At 49.5% G+C, this 18,699-nt stretch overlaps 1 protein-coding gene and 1 long non-coding RNA gene across 23 annotated transcripts in view; one reads left to right on the forward strand and one right to left on the reverse strand.

Moving 5' to 3' along the window:
* The window catches only part of Plekha6 (pleckstrin homology domain containing, family A member 6), a 141,404-nt gene that overhangs the window by 35,397 nt on the left and 87,308 nt on the right, over positions 1-18,699 (forward strand). The window contains exon 1 of one of the 22 annotated variants that reach the window (XR_003955356.1): positions 12,466-12,961. The exons of the other annotated variants lie outside the window; for them this stretch is intronic. The gene's annotated coding sequence lies outside the window, so the exon portion shown is untranslated. Of the gene's footprint in view, positions 1-12,465; positions 12,962-18,699 lie in introns of those variants that run through there. 22 annotated transcript variants of the gene reach the window in all.
* On the reverse strand, positions 10,304-16,759 carry Gm51648. Its single transcript, XR_003948006.1, has 3 exons — positions 16,262-16,759; positions 12,198-12,307; positions 10,304-10,970 (listed from the first exon to the last, which is right to left on the reverse strand). It is a non-coding gene; the product is annotated as a predicted gene, 51648 (long non-coding RNA).

Genomic DNA, 18,699 nt, shown 5'->3' on the forward strand with positions numbered 1-18,699 from the left:
AAATAACCGTGAATAATTCTGCCTCGTTATTGCTCCACTTACAACAAAGAATTTGGATTGGGGCTGGCAGGGTGGCTTACTGTGCACATGAAGAAACATGTTATTAGCAGGAATATGGAACCAGGGAGGATAGGGCCCAGGCAGGGTTCTGGGTCATGTTTAATCTAAGGCTGTAAAGGTGTCGGTGGCAAAGCCTGACACATGAGTTTGATTCCTGGGATCTACATGGTAGAAGGAGAGAACCAACTCCTACAAGTTGTCCTCTGATTTCACACACACACACACACACACACACACACACACACACACACACAGAGTTAATTGATGTTTAAAAAAAATTGTTCATTTGTTTTCTTTGGAACAGGGTCTCACTATGAAACCCTGGCTGTCCTGAAACTCATTATGTAGACCAGGCTGGCCTCGAACTCACAGAGATCCTCCTGCCTCTGCCTCCCGAGATCTTCATTCCCAGATGAATATTTTTAAAAAAATAAATAAATAAAAAGAACTTGGATTCTTTCCAGTTTGTTTCTGTTATAAATAACTGTTCTAAGCAGTGTTATACATACCAACTTTTCGCATTATCTCCCTGGGGGAAAACTGTGTTGTAAGTCATATTGATCGGCACCACTGGAAGAGCTGAGGAGGGTGGAGAGCTTGAACTAGATTCTCCCCTCCTTCCTCATCACTACAGAGGTTTTGAGCCCTTCTCTCTGCTCCTGCACATAGGAGGTTTTCCCTTGGGGCCCCACCCATTTGTAGTATGGACTTAGTTTTGATTAATTATTGCTACGTAGCAGATAGCCCAAATATGGTAGCTCACAACAACAACAACACATTACTGCCTTTAGGTCAGTGGGCCATACATGTAGCTCTTGCTTGAGATTCCAAATGCCCTTGTTATCATCTGAAGATTCCCCCTGGTTTCACAGACAGAGTGCCTTTCCGTGTGACTATAAGGGGATGCTAGCTGTCATCTAGGATCTGGACCTGTCATTCTGGCTCCTTGAGAAAGAAGGGCAAGTCCCCTGATTCTGAGAGGCAGTGTTTCAAGGGACCATTCTGGGTAGTAGAGCTCAGTGGTAGAGTACTCGCCCAGCATATGAGGCCCTGGTTCCACCCCCCCAGTCCTTTAAAATGTACATGAACACACACACACACACACACACACACACACACACACACAGCAAAACACCCAAGTGGAAACATCAAGGCTTGCTATGCCCTCTTCCCACAGTCAGACTGCATCCCGTCTCTTATATTCTATAAAACTAACCACTCCGATGCCAAGAACAAGGCAGTGTGAGGGGCACCAAAGAATTGCAGCCACCTTTGACTTGCAGACTGCCCTGCCCTTGCACAGAAGTCCTACGAGAGTCCTCTGGGCTTTCTGGGCCCTTCCCTGGGTGCCCACGGGAGGCAGGCTCTGTTCTGGATCCCTCCTCTCCACTCATGCTTTCTGGATTCCAGGGCTCTGTCTCTGTCCTTCTTGTCTCCCATGGCCCTTGCCACATGCCACCAGCATTTGGTTATTTCTGGGCTGGGCCCGCTAGGTTGTAAACTCCTGAAGTCAAGGACTCTGCTGTGTTCTTGTTAATTTTATACCACACCCTAAAATCTAGTAAAGTGCCCTGTATGTAAATAAGGACTTCCATAAATTCCATTTCCTTGCCCCCTTTGCAAACATTCGGGGTTCCACCGTGTGCTGGAAGAAAAAGCACATTACCTTGGTGAGGAGCTGGGGTAGGAAGACACAGGCTGAGTGAACGCTTGTAATGTGCACTTACTAGTTCTCTCTGGGAGCTTTATGTTATTTATCATCCCACGATTTGGGATGTAAGCGGTATCCATATTGTACAGATGATGAAGCTGAGATCAGAAAAGTTGCCTCATCTGTACAAGGTGACATGGTGAGAGAGGCATGAATTCAAAGCCAGGTGCCTGGGACCACAGAGCATGCGCTCACTGCTGTACAAGTAGCCTTGTGGAACCTGGGGCTCCCGATGTGGAGATCAGATATTTGCTCTATGATAGGGTGGTTTAAATGAAAAGGAGAGGTGTGTCTGGTTGGTGCTTCCTGCACACTGTCTACTTGCCGTGATGCCTTGTCTTTAAGCATCGGGACGGTGTTTTACAAACCTGGCAGTCTTCATAGCAAGTGACAAGGTTGGGGGACTTATTCTCAACATCCTTAGCATGACAGTAGTTTACCAACCCATGATATGCCTTCCATGGAGCCCAGGGGTAGGATGGAGGGGTCTAGTTCCTGGGTTTTCCCCCAAGACACCCATGTCCCTTGTAATCACAAGGCAGACAGACAACTCTCTGGTCCCCCAGCAGGGTCCTCTGGAGCAGCTGAGCTGGGGAATTCTACCCTCTCCCACGAATGGCTTGTGTTTGCTCTTTTAAAATTAATTCCAGCAAGAGCTCATTAATTCTCTTCCCTTTCCTCATCTTTATGCATACCCACCCTGCCTCTCAGTTCTATTCCTGTCTTTCTGTCTCTCTCTGTGTGTGCTAACACACCCAGGGACCCCATCCTACGCCGTTGTGCCTTGTGAGGTCTCACTGGCTGAACTGGGATGCAGGCCGTCAAGGTGACAACAGCTGTTGGAAGGCAGCTCCTTGCTAGGGCCGGTGAGACATAAACGTTCCGTGTTTTGTTTCCTGGTGTCCTTCTGCCTTATTCTTCTGGCTCTGGCAATGCTGTACTCAGATGGGAGACACTGACCAGTTTAGATGGCCAACGGTCTAGTCTGCTTCTCTATCCCTTCCCAAGCTCAGTTGATTTCTGTCCAGCCTAGCCACTGCTACATGGCATTGCGGAACCAGAAGGCAGAGAGAGCTGGGGAATTTTCCTTTATTTTTCTATCTAAAGGAACTAACTGAGATGTCTGGGAATCCAGAAAGAGGCCCAAGAGCCTCCACATCCCCCCTCCCTGCCTTCAGACATTCCTCCTTTATAGTTTCCATCCTCAGATCCAGCTCTCCATCAGTCACCCTGGACCACCGAAGCAGGAGACTTGTCTCAGGCAGGCACAGCTGTTGTGATTCTGTTCCGGTGACTGGCTTGGGTGTCTGGAGTTTGCACATTCTTGTGTAAAAAGCATTTCTGCACCCGTGGGGATTGGCCTCCAGGCTCTCGGAGGTTGAGGTAGGAGGACAAGCCAGCCCAGTGCAGAGGGCTTGCAGAGGCATCCTATAAACTGCAGGGGCTGTTGGCACTGGGGAGGACTGGGCCTGGGCAGGTGCTGGCCTTAAACCCGAGATGTGGATAGGGGAATTCTATCTTGACAACTCCCCAAGAACTGTTTCAAACACTCAGTAGGTGGGGCTGGCAATACCAGGTTTAGAGTATAGTGAAATGGTGTCTGGAGACAGGAGGGTAAAACAGCATAGGATATTAGATGGGACATTGGGAATAGGGTCCCTCGGAAGGACTCTCTTGACATTGGAGAAGATCACAACGTGGAGGCTTTTCTAGTGGAGCATCTGAGAGATGACTCCTGAAGGTGACCCTGCGGAACTAATACCGACCAGTACAGAAAAGAGCTGTCAGAGCAGAGTCAGAAAAGAAGGTCCTGCCCCGCCCACTATGCTTTCCCACCCTCAATGCCTGGCTCTGTTCAGCTAGCTCTTTGGTCCCGGGCATCTCAGACAGGAAATGCAGAAGGGTGGGTACTGTGTGCCTGTGGTGTACGTGTGTACCACAGGACATGTGTGGAGGTCAGAGGGCAACTTTTGGCAGTCTCTCCTTCCGGTATGTGATCTAGGGATGATCTCTGGTCATCAGGTTTGAGTGATAACACCCTGGCCCACTGACCTATCTATCACTTCAGCTCCTCTCTGTCTCTCTGTCCTGAAGCTGTTTTTAACTCTGCCGCTCAAAATGTGTGCATCTGCCTGACACTGCAAACCTTGGAGTTGAGGGCTTTGTGATGTTTTCTGGAATGTTCCTTTGCCTTTACTTAGCCGCGCTGGCAACGAGCAGAATAGGGCCAAATGTTCACTGTCTCTTAACAATGCTCCGAGAGATGGGATTCCCTGAGGACTCTACTGCTAAGTACAGCCACTTCCCAACCTACCTTCCAGAGGGGCTTCTCCTTAGCCAATGCCTCCTAGGGAAGGAGGGGGTGGCTAGACCAGGGCCAGCTTGGGCCCTGCCCCTGCCTGCAGTGCCGGAATGAGGTCATGCTAACTCCTCCCCCACCCCCCCCAGCCGAGTGTCCACCCTTCCTGCTTCCCTCCCTGGCTCCAGCTGGCAAAGACAGGAACAATTGAGTGGAAAAGTGCCTCTGAACATTTCCTGTGTTGTTGACCCTACGGAGCCTATGGAGGTGTGGCTGAGGAAGAGGGGATGTCCACCCATCTCAGCTACACACGGGAGGTGGTGCTGGTGGTCTTGCTAGCTTCAAGTGGTGACTGTAACAATGTACTCCATCTTTCACAGAGTGGAGTTAACTATTCTCATAACAAAGAAATAAGAGTATGAGGTGATGTAGGTGCTAATTAGCTTATTCTAAAATATCCCATTGTTCTCCATAAGCATATCCAATTAGTATTTGTCAATTAAACAAAAAAAAAAAGAGGAAAAGTAAGCTGGCTTTAGTGGGTGAAGGTGCTTGCTGCCAAGCCTAATGGTGTGTGTTTGATCCCTGGGACCCACATGGGGGTGTCATCTGATCTCTAAATGTACACTACTCTACAACACAAAATAAATTCATAATAGTATGCCTAGAGCCTGCCTCTGTGATAATTTAGGAAGCTCTGGTGAGTTTCACAGCTATTTGAAGAGTGTCTCTTGGAGAATTATAGACCACCGTTTGTATTATTAAGGTTTAATAATTTTTATTATTTTTGATTGGGTTGGGGTGTGTGCACGTGAGTGCTGCTTCTCATGGGGGCCAGAAGAGGGCGTTAGATGCGCTGGAGCAGGAGTTCCCAGTGGTTGTGAGCTGCCTAAAATGGAGGTTCTTCCAGAAAGCAGGCCCAGGCCTCTGGATATGCCACAGCCATCTCTTCCAGGCTGAACCCTGGCTTCTGATTGGAGCAGGAGAGATTTGATTCTCACCTGGCTTTGCCTCTCCCTTAAGGATATATAACCAGATAATTTCTCATCTCCCTCGGGTCCTACCTGTTTATTTCACCTGAGAAAAAAAGAAGATTCTAGAGCTTTCTCCTTACATGAAGCTAAAATGGAAAACAGTCCATGTGTCTAAAAAAGCTATGCAAATGTTCAGAGAATATTATTGTTGTTGTTACTTTGAGCTTTGTATCCCAGGTTGGTCTTGACATGTTGAGGAGGCGAGGGTGACCTTGAGTGACCTTCTGGTCCTCTGCTGAGATTGTAGGCATGAACTGCATAGTTAATGCAGTGCTAAGGGCTGAATCTAGGGTCTCACGACCAACTGAGCTACATCCCCAGCCTCAGAGATTACTATTGATATGGTTATTGTTCTACAGAAAGAGCTACGACAGAACCTGACTTAGAGCTCTGGTTCCACGGATACGTGCTTTCTTTCAGGGGGAAAGAAGAAAGGGCTATTGGAGTATGAGCTACCTGCTGCTCCATGTTGCCTGCTTTAGACCAAGTCCTGGATGGTCAGATAAACCTTCTGTCAACTCCACAACACAGATCCTAGGTCCAGACTGTAAAAGTACAGAGCTTTTCTACACCCTCCCTTGTATCTGAATAATGACACAGAGACCTATTATATTTATTAATAAGCTTCAAGCACCAGAGCTGGGCAGATACTCATCTATTGTAACCCGACTATGCTGCCTACTACCCAGCCATGTGCCCCGTTACCAGCTGTCTAAGATAGGGTTTTACTGCTGGGAACAGACACCATGACCAAGGCAACTCTTATAAAGGACAACATTTAACTGGGGCTGGCTTACAGGTTCAGAGGTTCAGTCCATTATCATCATGGTGGGAGCATGGCAGCATCTAGGCAGGCGTGGTGCAGGAGGAGCTAAGAGATCTACATCTTCATCTGAAGGCTGCTAGTGGAAGATTAACTTTCAGGCAGCTAGGATGAGGGTCTTAAAGCCCACGCCCACAGTGACACACCCACTCCTACAGGGCCACACCTCCTAATAGTGCTACTCCCTGGACCAAGTATATACAAGCCATCATACCTGCCATCTTAGGCTTACCCTGGCTGCTCCTGTTCCATCTATGCCCTCATTGCGACTCTCATGGTGACCTTTTCTTCTCTCTGCTTTCCACCAGGGACAACCCCTCCCCACCCCCCCAACACACACTGGTATTGCCTGAACTCTCCTGCCCTGCTATTGGCTGATCAGTTCTTTATTAACCATTCTAGTGTGATGAGGAACAGTTTTCACACAACTTTGAGACAGGAGATGTTTCAAGAGTAATGACAATGACAGTGTCCAGACTGTATCCAGAACTCTGTAATCAGCATCTGAATACACAGTGCACAAAACCATTCCCCAACACCAGCCCACCCCTCCCTTTCCATTTTCCCTCACACTCTTCAGATCCTTCCCCATAGAGCTGGGGGGGGGGGGCGTGTCTCTGGGCAGAGTTCTGGAGTGAGCTTAGAGCTTGGGTGCCCTCTGGCTTGGTTTGCATTTGTCTAATCCTCATACAGTGGGGTACTGCCGAGCCTGACAGAAACCTGTGCCCTCCCTGCTGTGTGGGCAGGGCCTCTCATTTATGATAACGATACCCTGCGTTTATAGAGCGTCTTTGCTGTTAAGAGCCACAGCACTTTCTCTCTGTGCACGTTCCCATCCTTCTGAGGATGCAGACAGAAGGAAAGGGTCACAGTGACCTTGGGTCACTTTGAAGCATTCAGTGATTTGCCGGAGTCATGAAAGCATGAAGTGGCAGAGCCAGGATTTTCATTCCGGCATCAGGATAGTAGCTGGAGTGAGTTGCAAGGTTCCTTGACTCGCTGGCCACTGCCTCATCATCTAAGAGTTGGATCTGTGCCTGCTTGCCCTTGGCTTTGAGGAAGGTTGATTCACGGGGACCTTGGGCCCCATGGTCCCTGAAGATCATTGAGAGCAAGGAAGCAGGAGGCGGACGTAACCTAGAGGCAGGTCTGTGGTGGGTCATCTCGTGACTGCACAGCATGGCCATGCATATGGAACAAGCCCAGCGGTTGAATATTGTGGCAATGTGTCCCAAGAGGGCAGGCTCTGGGCCAGCTTCTTTGATTGGCTGTTGGGATCTGGGGTGGAGCATCTCCTGGCATTTTGCATCTTAGGAGCAGGTAGAGGAGGGCACTTGTGGCTCTGGCTAGAGTGGCCTGCTCCGCGCATGTGGGAAGTGGACTATTGGCAGCACGAGGTGGTTTTCACACACACATTTCCTGGTCGGTAAGGGCTGGGGATACCGGTCTGGGGCTGTTGGGGACCAGACAGGAGGCTGGCTGAGCTGGCTATTGCCTGGGTTACCTATTCCAGGGGCATCCTCTCCTTCCACCTCTCTCCATTCACTCCCTACTGCTGACACTATCTCCCTTTCTCTCTTTAGTCAATTATTTACTTAACAAATTTGAACTCCAGAACATGCCAGACAAGGCACACTTTTTCCTGATTCCTTCCTTCAAAGGACCCCGGCTACCCTCATGTTCTGCGTTTGCTCAGATTTGTGATTCCCTTCTCCCTCAGTCTCTAGCTTCGGAACCTTCTCCCCTCCCTTCGTTCCCGATCAGTAGCACCAGGAAGTGCTGAAGAGGGTGCAGCCTTCAGCGTGGGGGGTGTTTGTTCAAGGAGGGTTGGCGGGGCTTGGCTGTCTTGGCAGGGCGGGGCTGGAACACAGGCTTGAGTTCTTGGTTCTTGTGTGGCCTTGTCCTTCCCACACCTACCCTTCCTTCTATCCCCATGTCCCGCTGCTGTCCACTGATGGAGGCAGAGAGGCCGCAAAGCCCACCCAGCTGTTACAAGTGCTGCTTTGCTGAGAGGGCTTGCCTCAGGACCCTGGTTCAGAGGGAACTGCACCTGGGCCTGGTGATGCCCTCAGAGATGGCTGTTCCAGGGAAGGAAGGGCGGGACCTGTCTTCTGAAGATGACATGCCCAGGGGCTGCCAGTTTCTCTTAGGTGGTGCTGGCAGGACCAAGAGCTGTAGAGAACGAGGGTACAAGCTGTGACACACGCTTTTAATCCCAGCACTTGGGAGGCAGAGGCAGGGGGCTCTTCTCTACAAAGCAAATCCAGGACAGCTAGAGCTATACAGAGAGACTCTGTGGGGAGAGAGAGAGAGAGAGAGAGAGAGAGAGAGAGAGAGAGAGAGAGAGAGAGAACACGAGGATATAGTGCAATAGTTCTGCCAGAAAGGGAATAGCACCCTGGTTTTTTTTGTTTGTTTGTTTGTTTGTTTGTTTGTTTTGTAACAGGGTTTCTCTGTATAGCCCTGGCTGTCCTGGAACTCATCCTGTAGACCAGGCTGGCCTCGAACTTAGAAATCTGCCTGCCTCTACTTCCCAAGTGCTGGGATTAAAGGTGTGCACCACCACTGCCCGGCTAGCACCCTGGTTTCTTGCCCCATGTGTTCAGGTAGCTACAGAAAAGGTACCCCAGGCCAGAGCTAGAGACCTGGCCAGTTTCTAGGAGTTTGTTAAATCCTGGCCACAAGTTCACTTGATTTGCCATTTATTTTATCTATTTGGCTTTTGAGCTATGTTCTCCCATGGTCTAGGCTGGCCTGCAACTCTGTGTAGCAAAGGATGACATTGAACTCATGGAGGCATGGACCACCAAGTCTCACCAAGATGTCCAGGCTGCTCTTGAATTCACGTTTTAAATAGAAAAAAAAAAGTTGACTTTTATTTATCCATTGTGCGTGTGTTCACGAGTGCACACAAGGCACATATGGAGTCAGAGGATAGTTTGTGCGAGTCAGTTCTCTCCTTCCCAGAGTGGGCTCTGGATTCCAGGGATTGAACTCACGTTGCTGCAGGTGCCTTTAATCCGCTTAGTCATCTTGTCTCTCACCCCCTTGGACTCTTGGCCAGGAAGGCCATGGATTTATTATCCTCCTGTCCCAGCCTGGAATTACAGGCCTCTGCCACTGGGTTTAGCTTCTGATTTATATACTTAAATAAATTTATTTATTTGAGACAGAGCCTGGTGCTTATCAATTTAGCTAGGCTGGACAGCCAATGAGCTTGAGGGATCTAGTCCCTGACCCCACCCCCGACCCGACTCCTGCCACTGGAAGCCTTTTGAAGAGGTGCCTGGGACTCAAACTCAGGTCCTCAGGCTTGTATGACAGGACCTTTATTGACTGAGACATCTCTTACACCTGGTGATTTATATTAATTAATTTTTTTTTTTTTTGAGACAGGGTTTCTCTGTGTAGCCCTGTCTGTCCTGGAACTCTCTCTGTAGACCAGGCTGGCCTGGAACTCAGATATCTGCCTGCCTCTGCCTCCCAAGTGCTGGGATTAAAGGCGTGCGCCACCACTGCCCCGCTAATTTTTTTTTTTTTTAGAGATTTATTTATTATTGTAAATAGGTACACTGTAGCTGTCTTCATACACACCAGAAGACGATGTCAGATCTCATTATGGGTAGTTGTGAGCCACCATGTGGTTGATGGGATTTGAACTCAGTACCTTTGGAAGAGCAGTCAGAGCTCTTAACCACTGAGCCATCTCACCAGCCCAATTAATCCCCCCCCCCAATTTTGCATGCCATCCGAGTCAGTATTCTGTCTCTAGCCTTCTTCTGCTTACCCCTTTTTTTGTTTCGGAGAGCTATCTGGTTTACCACATACAGCTGTAGAGTGTTGTACTGCTGTGGCTTATCTTCCTGATGGAACTCTGTGTCTTCCTGTATTTTGCTTTTATAATGCCGCTTTTATGCTTCTTGTCTGTGTTGTCTTTAGAGCAAGGTTTAATCTAGGAGTGGCCATTCCTGGACTGCACATTTTTATTTATTTATTTATTTATTATTATATGTAAGTACACTGTAGCTGTCTTCAGACACACCAGAAGAGGGAGTCAGATCTTGTTACGGATGGTTGTGAGCCACCATGTGGTTGCTGGGATTTGAACTCTGGACCTTCGGAAGAGCAGTCGGGTGCTCTTACCCACTGAGCCATCTCACCAGCCCAATTAATTTTTTAAATGAAAACTTTTAAGCACGTGTAAGAGCAAAGTGGACGATGTCGTAACCCTCCTATGCCAAGGTTTGATCATTTGAAGTAGCTCACGGCTGGTCTTGCTTTCACCATTCCTAGTCCTTTTTTTCTGTCTTCTGATTATTTTGAAGAAAAACCTAGACAGCTGATTATTTCATCTCTAAAGGTGCTGACTCTTAGGAAAACATCAAAATATCTAAAATATCAAAATACCTAAACAGAGCTAACAAGTCTTACTAGTATTTGCATTTCTCTGTCCATCATATTTAAAAAATAGATCTTTCCTTTTGATTTGGCTCCAAATAAGGTCTGAATGTTGTGACAGCTGTCACGGCTCTCAGGTGACTCCTATCTGCGCTCTTTCCTGTGATGTGTTGCTGAAGGAACTAGGTTACCTGTTGCACAGCACTCTTCCTGTCCTGGGTTTGGGGAACCGAATCCCCAAACCCTCAGCACAGTATGTGACACACTCTGCTGTCTCTGTATCACCTGCAAAGGCAGCTAGAGGTAGGGCTTGATCAAGACCAAAGAGTCTTTTGGTGGCTTTACTTGGAGGAGTGGGGCGGGCAGGGTAAGACCCTCTCTCTCCTGTGTCTGCCCGCACTATCAGGACATGCTGTATCGCTTCTTTCTGTGGGATGTCAGAAGCCTTGGTGATCACTGCCTATGCCCATTCATTCATTACAGACTAATTGCCCATTAATTATTCCCTTTAATTAGACGTTGCTTCTTTGATTTCACAGTAAGTGATCACTTGCTTTAGAAAGAGGCCTCTTCCTCCGGGAGATGTTGTTGTAGGAGCTGAGACCAGACGGCAACAGGGTGGCTCATTCGCACCCATTCTGGCCTCTGCAGGTTGGGAAAGGGGAGAAGGCAGGGAGGTCAGTACTAGGTCCAAAGTCAGACCTGACCATCTTATGCCTTGCTCTTCAGACAGATTTCAAGTTGTGGTACTGGTGAAGGGCGGCAAAGCCTGAGACATTCTCAACAACTTCTTTCTTTTAGTTAGTTGTGAAATACAGCTCAGCTACATTTAATTAAATTAATGATTAGTCATGAGGTTCCCCTGGCTGTCCATAGCCTGTCCCTAGAGATTTCTGCTGCCTGTGACCTAATCTGCAGTTAATAAAGGATGCGTGCATGCATGTGCACATGCGCAAACACACACACATACAGAGGGAGAGGGGGAGGGGGAGGGGGAGAGGGGGAGGGGGGAGAGGGAGAGGGGAGAGGCTTGCTTCGGTGTAGCTTACTGTTAGAACATTTTCTTCTTCTTCTTTTTTTTTTTTTTTTGGTTTGGTTTTTCGAGACACTGTTTCTCTGTATAGCCCTGACTGTCCTGGAACTCACTTTGTAGACCAGGCTGGCCTCAAACTCAGAAATCCACCTGCCTCTGCCTCTCGAGTGCTGGGATTAAAGGTGTGTGCCACCATGCCCGGCTTAGACCTCTTTCTAATTACTTGGCCTTGGGCCAAAATTATAAATATTTGAGACGAGGTCTCACTATGTATCCTGGCTGGTCTTGAACTCACAGAGATCCACTCGTCTCTGCCTCCTGAGTACTGGAATTAAAAGGTGCGCGCCACCACACCCTGTTATTTTATGACTATTAAATAAGGAACTCAGCAAGGTGCAAGGGACAACGAAGGTAGCATAGCTATGCGTTCTCGATTGTTATGTAAATCTTCTCTTGGAAACTGATGCCTAACCAAGTGGTAGACAGGCAGCAGCTGGTTGTATGCTGTGGAGACTAGAGTCTATACCTTCTTTGCTTTGTGTCGGTCGCCAAGGAGGGCCATGCAGAACTCAGGAGCGATTTCTGTTCTTTTCCCATTGGCCATGCTTATCAGAAAGTTAACATTGTTTTTTAGGACAATGGCGTTGTGTCTAGAGAAGTTAGGGTCCTTACTCTCCGAAGCACAGTGAGTGGACTGTCCTGGGGTAGGATCTGGCTGCCCTGTAGCTGTCCTGTCCTTCTCTGAGGAATAGGATCGGGGAAGGAGTGTGGAGGATCAGGGTTTGGCTTAGACCTGCTCCTGGTACTTTTCCCTCTTGGAGGCCTGGACTGTCTCTTACCCTCGAGAAGGTCCCCCGAGGTTTGAGCCTGGAGAATTGGGTGGATGAGTCTCCTCCCCGGGAGAAATTGAGGTCCCCGAGGCCTGGCTCAGCTGTTCACCCATCTGCCCCTGCAGATCGAAGATGGAAATCTGTGGTAAGAAAATGAAACAAGAACCTGCCGGGCAGAAAAGGAAGCCAATCAACCAGAGGCTGTCAGTACCTCCTGGAGTTAAGTGAGCCAGAGGCTCCAGCCAGGAAGGCATCTGAGCTCCTGGACTCTTAGAAACAGCTCCTTCTTATTAGCTAGCCCAGCTCTTTCTCCCATGCTGGTTGCTGGAGTTACAAGGTGGGCCTCCCGAGGGAGACAGAGAAGCGGGGGAACATCAGGCGGGAAAGAGCCCAGACAATGAAGCAGCCTGGATGCTGCGGCCTCTGGCATCCCAGAGCGAGAGTAAACAAAGTGAGCTAGTGCAACACTGTATTTCTCTCTCCCCCGCTCCTGCGCAGAGCATCCTAGAGCTGCTTCTGTAGAGAGCTTGGCCAGGTGACTCACACATGTGAATGGAGAGCGGTTATCTCGGGCAGAGGGAGACTAGGGAGAAGCAGAAACAGAAGGAGCCGTTTCACCTCGCGCTCCTACTGCATGCATGCTGCTGTGCAGAGCTGGCTTCCACCCGGAGGCTTCTCTGCCTGAACACAGAGCTCCAGGGTGTGAGCCGTGGGCAGGCCTTGACTCATCTGTACCCGTTCAGGAAGAAAGGAGCCAACTGGGAGTGATGGGGGTGAGTAGGCTCGGTGAGGTCAGGCTGGACTTGTGCCCAAGTCCCAATGCCTAGCTAGGGAGCGCTCTCTAGGAGTGTGAATGTTAGTGAAGGTGTGACTGGAAGCTGGAAGAGGGGCTGGTCCTTAGGGTTCTGGCAGCAAAGGCAATTGGCTAAAAATGTGCTCTAAGTTTAAACAGAGGCTGATGCAGAGCATGTGAGCACTGTTGTGGCATTGCTGTTGCTTTTGGCTGTCCCCGTCACCACATTGCTCAGGTGTCCACTGGGTGATTTGGGAGGGACAGTGGGACAACTGTGCTAGAATCAGGAGAGTAGGCACAGGGAGCCTCATGTGTTTTGGTGTTCCTGGCCTCTTCCCTCAGGCTCTGCTCTCTTCCTTCCTAGCGCCTTTTATGTTGTGGGCACTGTCAGAGCATTTGTCCCATGCAGACATGGCTCAGTAGGCAGAGGCAAAGGGGAGCTTTATTCATTCAGACTTTTCAAGGCCATGTTCCTCCTGCCTGGCCCAAGAACAGGGTAGACCTGCTCTAGGGACAGGGGATCTGGGTGTCCACGGATGCCCTTTGGTCTGCACAAGCTCAAGGACACAGTCAGAGCTGGGCTCCGTTTCAGCTGGCAGGAGGAGGCACGGAGCTGGAGCTGCAGAGAAAGCTGGACACTGAGGGGCTGACCACGAGTGCTCAGCCTGCCTCAACAGCAGAGCAGAGGACAGGTAAAGGGACCCAAGCTAGGGACAGCTCGGCTGCTTGTACTGGACTCCGAGAGGCTGGACATGGGGAGGAGCCGCGCTTCCTGTGGACAGAGGGTCTGCATGCTCAGGGTAGCCTGCATTTGATTTTGATAGCTTGGCATGGCTGTTGCTGTTTCTTCTTCTTCTTCTTTTTTTTTTTTTAAAGATTTATTTATTTATTTATTATATGTGTGTACACTGTAGCTGTCTTCAGACACTCCAGAAGAGGGAGTCAGATCTCGTCAGAAGAGGGAGTCAGATCTCGTTATGAACCACCATGTGGTTGCTGGGATTTGAACTCCGAACCTTCGGAAGAGCAGTCGGGTGCTCTTACCCACTGAGCCATCTCACCAGCCCTGCTGTTTCTTCTTGTGGTAGTCTTCCAGTATTTGTTCACTGAGATCCTTGAGGGACCAAGTGGCCATCTGGCTGCCCAGGGGCCACCCAGATGCCCAGCTCATAGTCTGTCATAGAGCTTGCACAAATTATTCAAACAATCACTCAAAAGAACTTTCTAGAGCAGTGGTTCTCAACCTCCCTAATGGTGCAGCTCTAATACCTCATGTTGTGGTGACCCGCAGCCATAAAATTATTTCCATTGCTTCTTCATAACTGTAATTTTGCTATTGCTATGAATCATAATGTAAATATCTGATAATGTAAGATATCTGAAATTCTACCTTTGTGAAACGGTCGTTTGACCCCCCCCCCCCAAGAAGTCACCTTTCCAGTCAGGTAGTGTTTTGATACAATGTTATATGTGCCCTAGGACTCCCAGGACAGGCAGTTGGACACAAGGCCTCCCAACTCTGGGGACAGAGTTCTAGATTCATCCGAGCAAGAAGGGTTCATGTGGTGCCCACTGGTTCTTATCAAACCAGAGACATTATCAAGTATGAGTCATTTAATGAGATAACCAAGCCATCCTGGTTTGTTATGGACTTTCCTGAAAAATGTTCTGTGTGTCAGGAACTCCCTTTAATCCAAGCAAAATGGAGACATTTAGTCACTGTCTAGGGATTCTCCCTCAGCTAGCCTGCAGCCAGCCCAGTTCTCATTTCTGTTTTGCTCACTGAAGGAAAACATGTCTGTTTCCCACTTACTTTCTGTGTTCCGTGAGCCGACCCCAGAGATCTGGACTCAGAGACAGGGATGTTACCTACCCATGATGCTCCCCAGAGACCTTTCCTGTCTCCCAGGAGTGACATCCACACAGCTACACCTAACAGTGTTCGGGTTAGCTGAGGCCTAGTGTGGAGCAGGCTCCTGCCTGACTGTGGGGGAGCACGACAATCAAATCTGTGTCAGAGTTTCTCCTCCCGAATGATACCAAGTGTCATCTGTCCATCTGCTCTCCAGTCTCTTTTTCCCAGCACACGCCTGGCTGTTGTCCACAGGTCACATTAAAACACCAGGCTCACAATCTACTTCCCAGTTCAGCACCTTAGACATAAAGGTGCTCTGTGGTTTCTTGTTTGTTTGTTTTGTTTTCTCCAGAGGGGGTTTTCTTTTCTTTTCCTTTTCCCTTTTTTTGGTTTTTATTTTTCTTTTTTTGTTTCTTTGTTTAATTCTTAGCTCTCTCAAAGATTCCTTTGTTGTTGTTTTTCGTGTGGGGATGGAACCTGGGGCCCTTTCCACTGAGCCATGATCCAGTCAGTCTGTTTGGCTCCTTTCTTCATCTGAGTAGTGATTCAGTTTTCTTGCCTTGGTGTCTGTTTCTTAGTACACTTGTGACTGGGGCCAAAGAATGGCCAGAGCGCAGTGTGCTGTTGTCCAGCCCTGCCCTTCCTCTCTCATCCCATAAAGGGGTCATTCACACAGGCTCCTTGACTTACCCTATTTATAAATCTCTGCTGCGTGTCTGTCCCTAGTGACAAACGCTAATCCTGTCCACTGTTTCAGCATCTGCAAATACTGAAAATAAAAATATATCCTTCCATCTATACCCCGCAAGTCCACAGCCCTGACTCTCCTAGGGCTGCTTGGCCATCGTACCAGTGAGAACTGTCCCATGAGGCGCAGACCCTCAGGTAGCTCCGGCCTCTGAGGGGTTGGCCTTAGAGGAGACTCACGGTGTCTGGGTAAGTGCAGCTGGGTTATATTGCACTATTACAGGTTAGGGCGGGGATGGGGACTCCCACAGAGCCTCGGGTCAGGGCTTACTTAGTTCTCAGTTACTACACTCATGATTGGAACCAGACATGTCTGTGGCATGCCTTACACTTGGCTGCTGGAGCCAGAGCCCTGCTCTGAAGCCCCTCTGTCCAGTTGCTGCCCACTCCCTACTCTGCCTGGAAGAAGGATTTTAGCTTCATTTTGTCTATTTCCTCCCTTCCCATAGAAGGCAGGTAGCCAGACGGCCATCTTACTAGGCCACCGAGACAGAGTACATAGTCTTAAGGATGGCACCCCACGGAAGCACATATCCCATTGCAGTTAGGTAGCATCTGTCTACCCTCTGCCATTTGTCTTTCCACAAGTTCTTCCTGTGTTTGGCACCACACCTCTGTGCTGGGAATGCAGGCATGATTGTGGCAAAGGCTGTAGGCCTCTTACAATACCCTCTTTACCTCAGCTTTCTCTCTGTCTCTGTTGACCTGACTGAGGCAGCGTGGGAGAAGCGGTTCCATCCATCTCTCCAAAGTTCTCATCTTCATGGTCTGGGACACAGGAGATTGACTGTGGAAGCCATGTGGCCTGAGTTTCCTGGATGCCCAGGCTGGCAAGCAGAAGGCACATTGGGCATGGTGTTGCTGTCTTTTCAGTAGCCTAATACCTTCTGCCTTCCCTGCGTTGTAGGAGTGACCGCGCTGTCGAAAGGAGCCAGTGATGCCTGTGTGCAAAAGCAGAAGTTTTTGTAAGTCAGGTGCTTGATGGAGCAGAGAGGAGACAGTCCTTGGGAAAGTGCAGCCCAGGCACAGAGCTTAGCTTCTTCCAGGAAAGGGTCTGAAGATCACTGCTTTGAGTGCAGGTTTCCCAAGGGCCAAGTGTCTGGTGCCTAGCAGTTGCACAGTAGATGGCTGGTATGTGGCAAAGGCTTCTAGTTAATGTTTGCCAAATGGATGTGTCATATGATGGCTCCAGACACTGTAAAGGCAGGGAGGAGATTAAGTCCCATGGAAACACAGACAACAAGGTCAGATTTGAACATAGCCAATGAGGGAGGGCTCCCTGGAAGAGGTGGCTTAGATTTAGGGTGGGAAGAATAATGCATCCTTCAGGATGCTCTGTAGGATGGATGGGCACATTCGAAATCCCAAGAATGAAGGATCTCTTCTGTGCATTGGGGCTGGAGCAGCCAAACGACAGGGATGAGGTGTAAAGATGAGCTTGACCCGGGCAGCAGCCCACAGTTAGGTTCTGGGGGAGGAAAATACAGAAGAGCAGAGTAGCTGTGGCTACAATGTGAGGATTATAGTTGTGGCTGGTAGGGGTGTAGGGGTAGGGAGCCCCCAAGGCGCCATAGTAAGTGTCTCCCATCCCTGATGGCTCTTAGTACTGACCTTGGGGAAGCCACCTGCCAAGCCCTCCAGTCTGTGTCTCACAGTAATGGCACTGTGAAGTGATGAAGGCTGGGGCCGCAGTCTGATGTGAAGTCCGCTGGCCTCCTTAGATAGGGTAAGAGCTGGCCTAGCAATGGACCGGAAGCTGGAGAGAATTCCCAGGATGCATGGTTTTAAAGCCTGAGGTCAATAGTGCCTCATTTCCTCATTTTGAGCAGGAGGCCTGGGCACACACAGGCACTTGCGGTTGAGTTAAATTATGCATCATGAGGCTAAGTGTAGCAGATAACCAGACAGACCTGAAGTCCTGTGTAAGCTCTGTAGCCTGCTGTGTGACTTTGAGCAACTTCCCTAACCTCTCTGACATCACTTTTCCTTTTTTAAATCTATAAAGTCAAAGTAACAAGATTTTGCCAAAGATCTAACTAAAGTACCGAGAGCAATGCCCCTGTGTACATGGTAAGGAGCCAGAGCTGGGGTGGCTGGAGGTTTCAGTCTATTCTCAACCTTTAGCTTTCTGCTAAAGGGGAGGGGCCAGGAGGCTCTGCAACTCCAGCTTCTTGAGTGACAGGTTGGGCCGCCACGTCCACAGTGTCCTCAGTACAGGGGACACAGGCTCTAAACCTCCCTTATCCTCATGGCAGGCACAGAGTAGAGTGTAAGCCCTTGTTTTCTGATGTTTCCAGCCTAGCAGAGGAGATGGGCTCAGAAACAAGGAGCCTTCTGCAGGAGACTCTGCGGCAGGGTTGCGCAGGGATGCAGGAGCGTGGGAGGGTTCAAGCTGGGTCTGAGGGAAGCTGTGCACTTCAGAGGGAAAACAGCAAACACTGTGGACAGAGGCACATGGCAGCCTGGGAGCCTTGGGTCTTCAGGGGCTGTGCAAGGAGGCAGAATTCTGGCAGCTGGTGAGAGCCTTGACTGCCCCTCCTCCCTCACCCCCTCCCCCAGGGGACAGGATTTCACCCTTTAAAGATTGTTAAGTAGGCATGAGGCCCAATCAGCTTGCTCCCTCTCCTCTTCTGGCTCCATCCTGTGATGGCCATGTGCAGTCAGTTGAGGATCAGAGAGGCTGTATAGCCTTCCTGAGCACACACAGGGTATTTGCTGTGGGGACAGAGTGAGCACTCAGAACCTCTGGCGTCTGTGTTGTGGTGCTTCATGTCCCAACCAGTCCGGTCCACCTCACTTACTTCCCAGCCTCTGCTGTCCTTGTGGGCAGCCGTGGCCTCTGGCTAGCCCCAGCCTGCCCTCTGGCCATCAAGAACAGCTTTGTTCATTTAAAGAGCCGGGAATGATGGAGTCTGGCTGTCCTCTCTCAGTTCTTTGGCACGCAGAAGGAGTCACAAGATCACCTGGAATAGGTTCCATCTTCTTTTCCAGGTGCTTGGTGCCTGGCACATGCCGGGCGTGGTTAAGAATTTGTTTTTCAAAAGGCCGGGTAAGATGCAGAAGATAGAGGCAGCACTCTGAAGCTTTGGAAGATGCAGAGAGACCCCCGGCTCCTT

The sequence above is a fragment of the Mus musculus genome, chromosome 1 (genome assembly GCF_000001635.26).
Source record: "Mus musculus strain C57BL/6J chromosome 1, GRCm38.p6 C57BL/6J".
Taxonomy (NCBI): Eukaryota; Metazoa; Chordata; class Mammalia; order Rodentia; family Muridae; genus Mus; species Mus musculus.